This window comes from Salvia splendens, chromosome 13, assembly GCF_004379255.2.
Source record: "Salvia splendens isolate huo1 chromosome 13, SspV2, whole genome shotgun sequence".
NCBI classification, from domain to species: Eukaryota; Viridiplantae; Streptophyta; class Magnoliopsida; order Lamiales; family Lamiaceae; genus Salvia; species Salvia splendens.
The window spans coordinates 13,062,323-13,069,004 of record NC_056044.1 but is presented as its reverse complement, the minus strand read 5'-3'; the positions used below and the strand labels follow the sequence as shown (position 1 = coordinate 13,069,004).

The window sequence follows — 6,682 nt, the reverse complement described above, 5'->3', positions numbered from 1 at the left end:
GTGCCTGCTCTCGGCCAGCTCGGACCCCCGTCTCGGCCTATCCGATTATCTGGGTGGCGCGCGCTCCCGGCCAGCAGCTCGCGCGACAGCGCGGCTACTCTCGGCCAGCGCCGCCTTCCCTCTCGACCCTTCCGCCTAGGGTTCTCGGTCTGGCGGTTCGGCGCCTCGGTACGGTCTCGTTCGAACTGCCGCGCCATGCCTTCCACCGTGTCGACCTTGACTCTGGTGCGTCTGGGTCATGCGGTCTCGGCCTGCGGCGCGGACGAGCCCTAGCTCGCCTGCGCGTCGCCCCGTGATCGTGAGCCCCCGACTCCCACTGTCTCGACGTCCCTACCTCGATCACACGTGGTACGTTCGAGCAATTCAAGTTCTTTGATTCGATAGTTCTTGAGTTCAACATGCATAAAAATTAAACAAAACATAAGAACATTCTTCGCAATCAAATTGGACATGCATACATGAATTACGCGAAATTTAAATCCAAATAATCAGAGCCTAAGACTGGCTCTGATACCAATTGAAGGGGTTGGCAGCGGAAGCGTGCAACATTTAATGATCACATAAATTTGATCTATTTAGCAGATTATTTAGACAAATTCTATTCGCGTAATTATCACATGTATCATGCTCATAACATAAATTAAAACATGCTTTAGCATATAAAAATCCCTAAAACATGCTTACTACGGAATTAGCCAATTTACCTCGTTGATTCAATCAAGAATCGATGATGGCTTGCTCCGTCTCCACGTGAAGATCTTCAATACTCGACCTTGAATCTTCTGACTGGTGTCCCGGACTATGCGCTGATATTTGTGTTGGAAAATCTCACCAACGTACTAGGACTTGAATAACGAAGACAGAACTCAGCTCACGGAGGAGGCAAAATTTCGAGCTCTCTCTTTCTTAGAGGGGGACGAAAATTTGATAGAGTAATAATGTGTATTTTCTGTCTCCTTTATTCTCCTATTTATATTAAGTCACATATTGGGCCCAGTCAGGGATCTAAGGAAGAATTTGGAATAGGCCTACCAATTAAATTGAACCCACAATTTAATATAAGCTTATATTGGAATAGTACAAGCGGCCACTACAGAAGTAATATTGCATTGCCTTCCAAATCCGAAATTACAAGTATTCCGAGTTTCCTTTAATTGCATTTAATTTATTTCTCGCGCTTAAGATAGAAACATCCATTAATTAATTATTGTCTGCTATGGACTTAATTAATTAACATATTTTAATCTCCAAGAGTGGACTTAGCAAGAAACTCTTATTTATTATTCATGGAGTAATTAAACTCCAACTAGCTAGGTTCCGAATAATAAAACCTTGTTTCGAGCTCCTCTTGTGGATGTTATCAAATGAGACTCCCCTCGCGCACGATTCAACGTAATAGCAATCCTAGCACCGCGATAATGATCGCCACTACCCAATATACCTGGATCGTTGGGTGACGAAAAACCCGCACCTTTGGTAAGTCAAAGTAGTAGATACTCAATATCGTATGCTCAATGCTAACGTACATTGATTAAGAATTTAATTATCAAGACCTCGTCTTTCAGTAGATAGCATAAAGACTCGTCTTGCTGTTAGATCCATCCAGTGCTATACCACACCAACGTCATCTTATTTCAATAAGGCTTAGAAATAATCGGACTGACATTGCAACCTTTCACAATAGGTAGTCTAGGCCTATCTAGGTTCTGAAATTCTTATTTTTCTTTGTTTAGAACTGACCGTGTTACCTTAAATTGGACGACGCCCACAACCGGTCTACTAAAACAAAGACTTAGACTTTGTTACGTTTGCTTATACATTTAAATATGCAATAAACAACCATTAAATGTAAAACATAACAACATTATGAAAAAAAATAATCTTTTGCATTTATTGGAAAATAACAATTAGAGTTTTACAGTATCCAATCACTCGAAAAGTGATTTCTAGTATACAAAACCCTAACAGTTACTCCTAGTTTTGGGAATGTTCACAACGTGTTCCATGTGTCGCAGTTGTGCAAGTACGTGTTTGATCCCAAGCATGTGATCCATCAAGAAGAAGTTACCCTGACCCCCTACATGAGCTACGAGGAGAGACTCGAAGCAATCTTAGATCGAAGGGTGCAAGAGTTAAGAAACAAGTCAATAGCATCCGTGAAAGTGTTGTGGAAACACCATGATCCCGAGGAAGCCACGTGGGAGTTAGAAGATAGGATGAAAGAAAAATACCCCGAATTGTTTGTGTGAGAAGACCAAATTTCGGGACAAAATTTATGTTAAGAGGGAAGGATGTACCACCCCGAAATTTTGTGACTTCTTTGTTTTATTAATGTGGATGTTGATTGGGAAATTCATTTATGGAATTTGTTTTCTACATGATTGAGTTAACGGTGTGAAATTAGTTGTTGTGAATTATGTGGAATAATGTGATTTATTTTCTAATGTTTGAATTAAATTAAATGGGATCATGCATATTTGTTCTAGCCATTTTATTGAAATTTTCGACCCTCCTATTTATTAGAAATAATATTTTATCTCTTGAATTTAATTAATTGTTTTGGGATATTTATCCAAATTAAATTCAAACCAAATTATTCCTATGTTATTCTACATAATTTCCGACCCCTTGCCCATTTCTCGGTTTTTCGAAATCTCCTATTAATTAGGAGAATAAATTATTTTGTAGATTTAATTGGTACCTTACTTATTTCCTTCCTTGAATTAAAAATCCATTAAATCTCTCCATATCCTATGTTAATTAGGATTTGACTATTTCCTTCTTTAAGACCTCATAAATTTTCGCCCCTTATGCCTTTCAATTACCTTGTGGAATTAATTTAATTGTTACCTATTTTATGGGAGTCTTTTCCACAAGAAATTATAAAATTTAAATCCTATTCCTATTTAATTTGGGAATTTAAATATTTCCTTTGACGATTCCCTATTTTACACGCACTCCCTCCCTTCCTACTTGGAGATTTTTAAATTGTCTTGTTACCGTATTTGTGGGATACTCAATATCTTTTTACCTATTTTGTGAGTATATTTCTCTCCAAGTAATACCATAATTTTCGAAAAATTCCCCCCACACTGCACGCCTATTTCTTTTAATTGTGGAGCTTATTCATTGACTTCTATTTTATTCTTCCACAATTTTAATTGTTTAATTAAGTGTGGGAATAATTATTGAATATAAATTAAGAAAACCCTAACCCTAATCTTCACTCCACACGCCTCCCTCTCTTCCTCTCCCCTCCTACACGTTTTTCTCCTCCCTTCCCCTCTCTCTCAAGTGCTCCAAATAAATCCTTCATTGTTGCTTCGATTTGGAGTTGGAAACTCAAGATCAGCTGAGGAATCGCACCAATTGTCTTTTCTACCGATTGTTTCCAAGAGAAAGGTATAATTTTTGATCCACCTTTCCCCTTCTTATCATTGAATCCATGATTCTTGAACCCCTCATACATATAGTGAGTGGAGAATCGTAGATCTAAGAATTTATTGGTTGGGAAGGATGGTTGCACATGAATGGTTGTGTGTATGTGCGTGTATATACGTGTGTGTGAGTGGGTGGATGAATCGTTGTGAATGTTATGTGCGAATAGGAAAGCATGGTTGTAATCTCGTTTTTGAAGCATGACTATGTGTTGGAAGCATGAATATGTATGTGTGAATGTATGATAGACAAACTAGGGTTTGTGAATGTTGAGCATGAAAACTGTTGTGTTCGGACAGTAGGTTCCGATGAGTTTTTGACCAATCAAACGATCTTATTTGGACATGAATTTTTAACTGGATGAAGTTTCAGATGTCTTCTGTGCTGTGTAAGAATTTCTGCTTCAATTAATGATGGACGAATTTATAACGAATTTTTCAATTTAACTGCACAGTCCTGCTAGAAATTATGTTTCGTCCAGTGAGTTTCGTTTTTGTTTTGACCGATCAAAAGATATGATTTAGTGTGGAATTTTAACTGGACAAACCTTTATGTGTCTACTGTGAATGATTGATTGTTGAGAAAGTGGGGATATTGTTTTGTCTGGCCAGACTATGAAACTGTTTTTGTGATACTCGATGATATTTCTCTTCTAAATGTAAAACTCGAGTTCACTATGGTATGGATGACATAACTTATATCAAATGTTATCGGGATGAGCCCATTGAGTATATTAAATACTCAGCCCTGCATATGTTTTCCCTATGTGCAGGTTGAGCGATGATGTTGCAGCGGATGTTGTCCATTATTGCTTCCCCAATTCTTCCGCGCTTCTTAGTTCCTCCCCTAGTCGCGAGTTCCCCGTCTTTACTATCCTTAGTAAGGGCGGCCGTGACAAATTTGGATGAATAATTAAATTTATTCCCGTCGTATGGATTTAGATAGATTTTATTCTATCTTGTTGAATCCTTGATTGACTAAGATAAATATTAATTAAGTTTATCCATATCTTGTAGATACTGATAGACTTAAATCTATCTAGGATATATCTTAGTTGATTTGGATAATTATAATCCATGTTTATCTTTATCTTGTGGATATTTATAGAATTAATTCAATTTAGAAAATATGTAGTAGATTTAGATAATTAAATATATCTCTATCTTATAGATATTGATAGATTTATATCTATCTAAAATATATCTTAGAAGATTTAGATAATTATTAATCCAGTATTGTAATTATCTTTTGGATTTAAGATAGATTTATATCTATCTAGTTAAATTTTAGTTGAATTAATTAATATTAATTCTAGTTTATCCTAATTTTATGGATATAAATAGATTTATTTCTATTTAGCAAAAATATCCTAGATAAATTTGGATAAAGATAATATAAGATAATCCATATATAATTGGATTTCGATAAAATTAATTTTATCTAGAATAAATCCTAATGGTTTGTTATTCTAAATAGTCTAAGATTTTTAAATCTTGGAATGATTGGATTTTATCTTTATCGTATGGATTTCTAAATAGACTAAGTGTAACGCCTGTACTTTTTATAGTACTTGGAATAACACCAAGTTACTACGATACAAATAATAATTTGTCTAAACGAAAGAAAACGAACAAAAATAAATATAAGAACTTGGGCCGACCCAAATAAAATAAATCAAAGTCCAAATGTCCTTAACAATTTTAAAAGAGTGTTGGGCCATCGAATTCTCTTATATTTTTCCAACTTGAGCCCAACTCCACAAATAATATGTTGGGCCCAATTTATTCATAGAAAAATTTTGTGGAAGCCCAAAACCCTTTCCTCTCTTCCCCTACGCCAACTTCTCCACTCCATGGAGACTCTCTATTTTCAAGTGACCTTCCATCCTCCATCTTCTACATTCAATCCTGCAAATCAAAGGTCACCCAAGTTTAATACATTAGCTTCTTGCGAAGACCCTTCCCTAACACAATCACCATTTGCAAATTTTAGCAAGAACAAAGTGAGAGAGAACCAAGAGAGAAGGAGAGTGGAAAAGCTTTTGTGCCCAATTATTTTTCAAACTCTTTACTAATCAGAGAAACTTGATCGTAGAGTGGCAATCACCAATCCACCACTACACACCTCAAGCTGATAGAAGGTATAAACTCCTTCCTTTCTTTCTCAAATTCATGAACATATAGTATTGTCCACGAGCATTTCATCACATAAACCAATCAAGAACTTGAACGCATAACTCGAATAAACGTAATCCAACAATCAACACCGATCGAACATCACGAATTGAAAACCCCTTGCTGCGTTTTGAAAACTGAAACGAAAGAATATAATTGAGTAAAGAAGCTTATCTTTCGGGTTGGTTTCGGGACGAATCGGGGGCTACGGTGATGTTTCGGGGCTGCACGACCACCGATGGAGCAGCGGCGAACGGCCCCGACGGCTCTGGGCAGACGTAGCAGCGGCGAACAGCCCCGACGGCTCTGTACAGCGGCTATGTGTGACGGAGGCAGCGACAGCAGCAACTCTTCCGGCGTCTGACGGAGGCAGCGGCTGGACGAATCGGCGACAGCAGCAGCGTCCTCCCGGTGACAGCAGCGGCGATTTCCGCCGAGAAGACAGCGGTGACGGCTGGGAGACAGCAGCGGCGTCGACTACGCCGACTGCACCGTGACAGGAACATCACTGATTCAAGGAGTGGCGGCTGGCGAAGTTTTAGAGATGAGCGACGGGAAGTAGGGATTTTGAGTTATTTGGGGATTTTGTTGGAAGTGAGAAGAGGGAGAGAGGGATGATCGATAGTGAGGAGAAGTGATTGGTACATCCTTGTTGGACTCCTTTTTGGGCTGCAAATAAAAGATGAGTTGGGCCTCTCTTTTAATTTTTTTGTTTGGGGCCTTCTTAATTAAATTGGAGATATAAGGTGGGGAAATAATTGCGATAATTAACGTATGCGCTTGAATAATTTTGAGGTTCTGTAATACGATATCGTGGAGAAAATACAAGGAGCCAACAGAGGAGGTATGGGCGTAAGCGGCCGACCGACGTCGCACGCGACGCCTTGGGAGGCCGCCGAATAATCAAAAAGGGACGAAAAACCGAGAAACGAGATAAAAGACTTTAAATAGAGTTCATGCATTCTAAATGGTATCTTCCTTGAGATTGACGTTTACTTTAATTATTTTCTGAAAAGGTGGTTCGCACGCTCGTTAAAGTCGGATCAAGAAGTTTGTTAAGGAAACTACTA

The 6,682-nt window shown here is 38.3% G+C and overlaps 1 long non-coding RNA gene across 1 annotated transcript; it reads right to left on the bottom strand.

Moving 5' to 3' along the window:
* Nucleotides 1–5,075: 5,075 nt before the first annotated feature.
* Nucleotides 5,076–6,258, bottom strand: LOC121760227. The gene is made up of 2 exons (XR_006041844.1): nucleotides 5,563–6,258; nucleotides 5,076–5,345 (listed from the first exon to the last, which is right to left on the bottom strand). It is a non-coding gene; the product is annotated as an uncharacterized LOC121760227 (long non-coding RNA).
* Nucleotides 6,259–6,682: the final 424 nt, after the last annotated feature.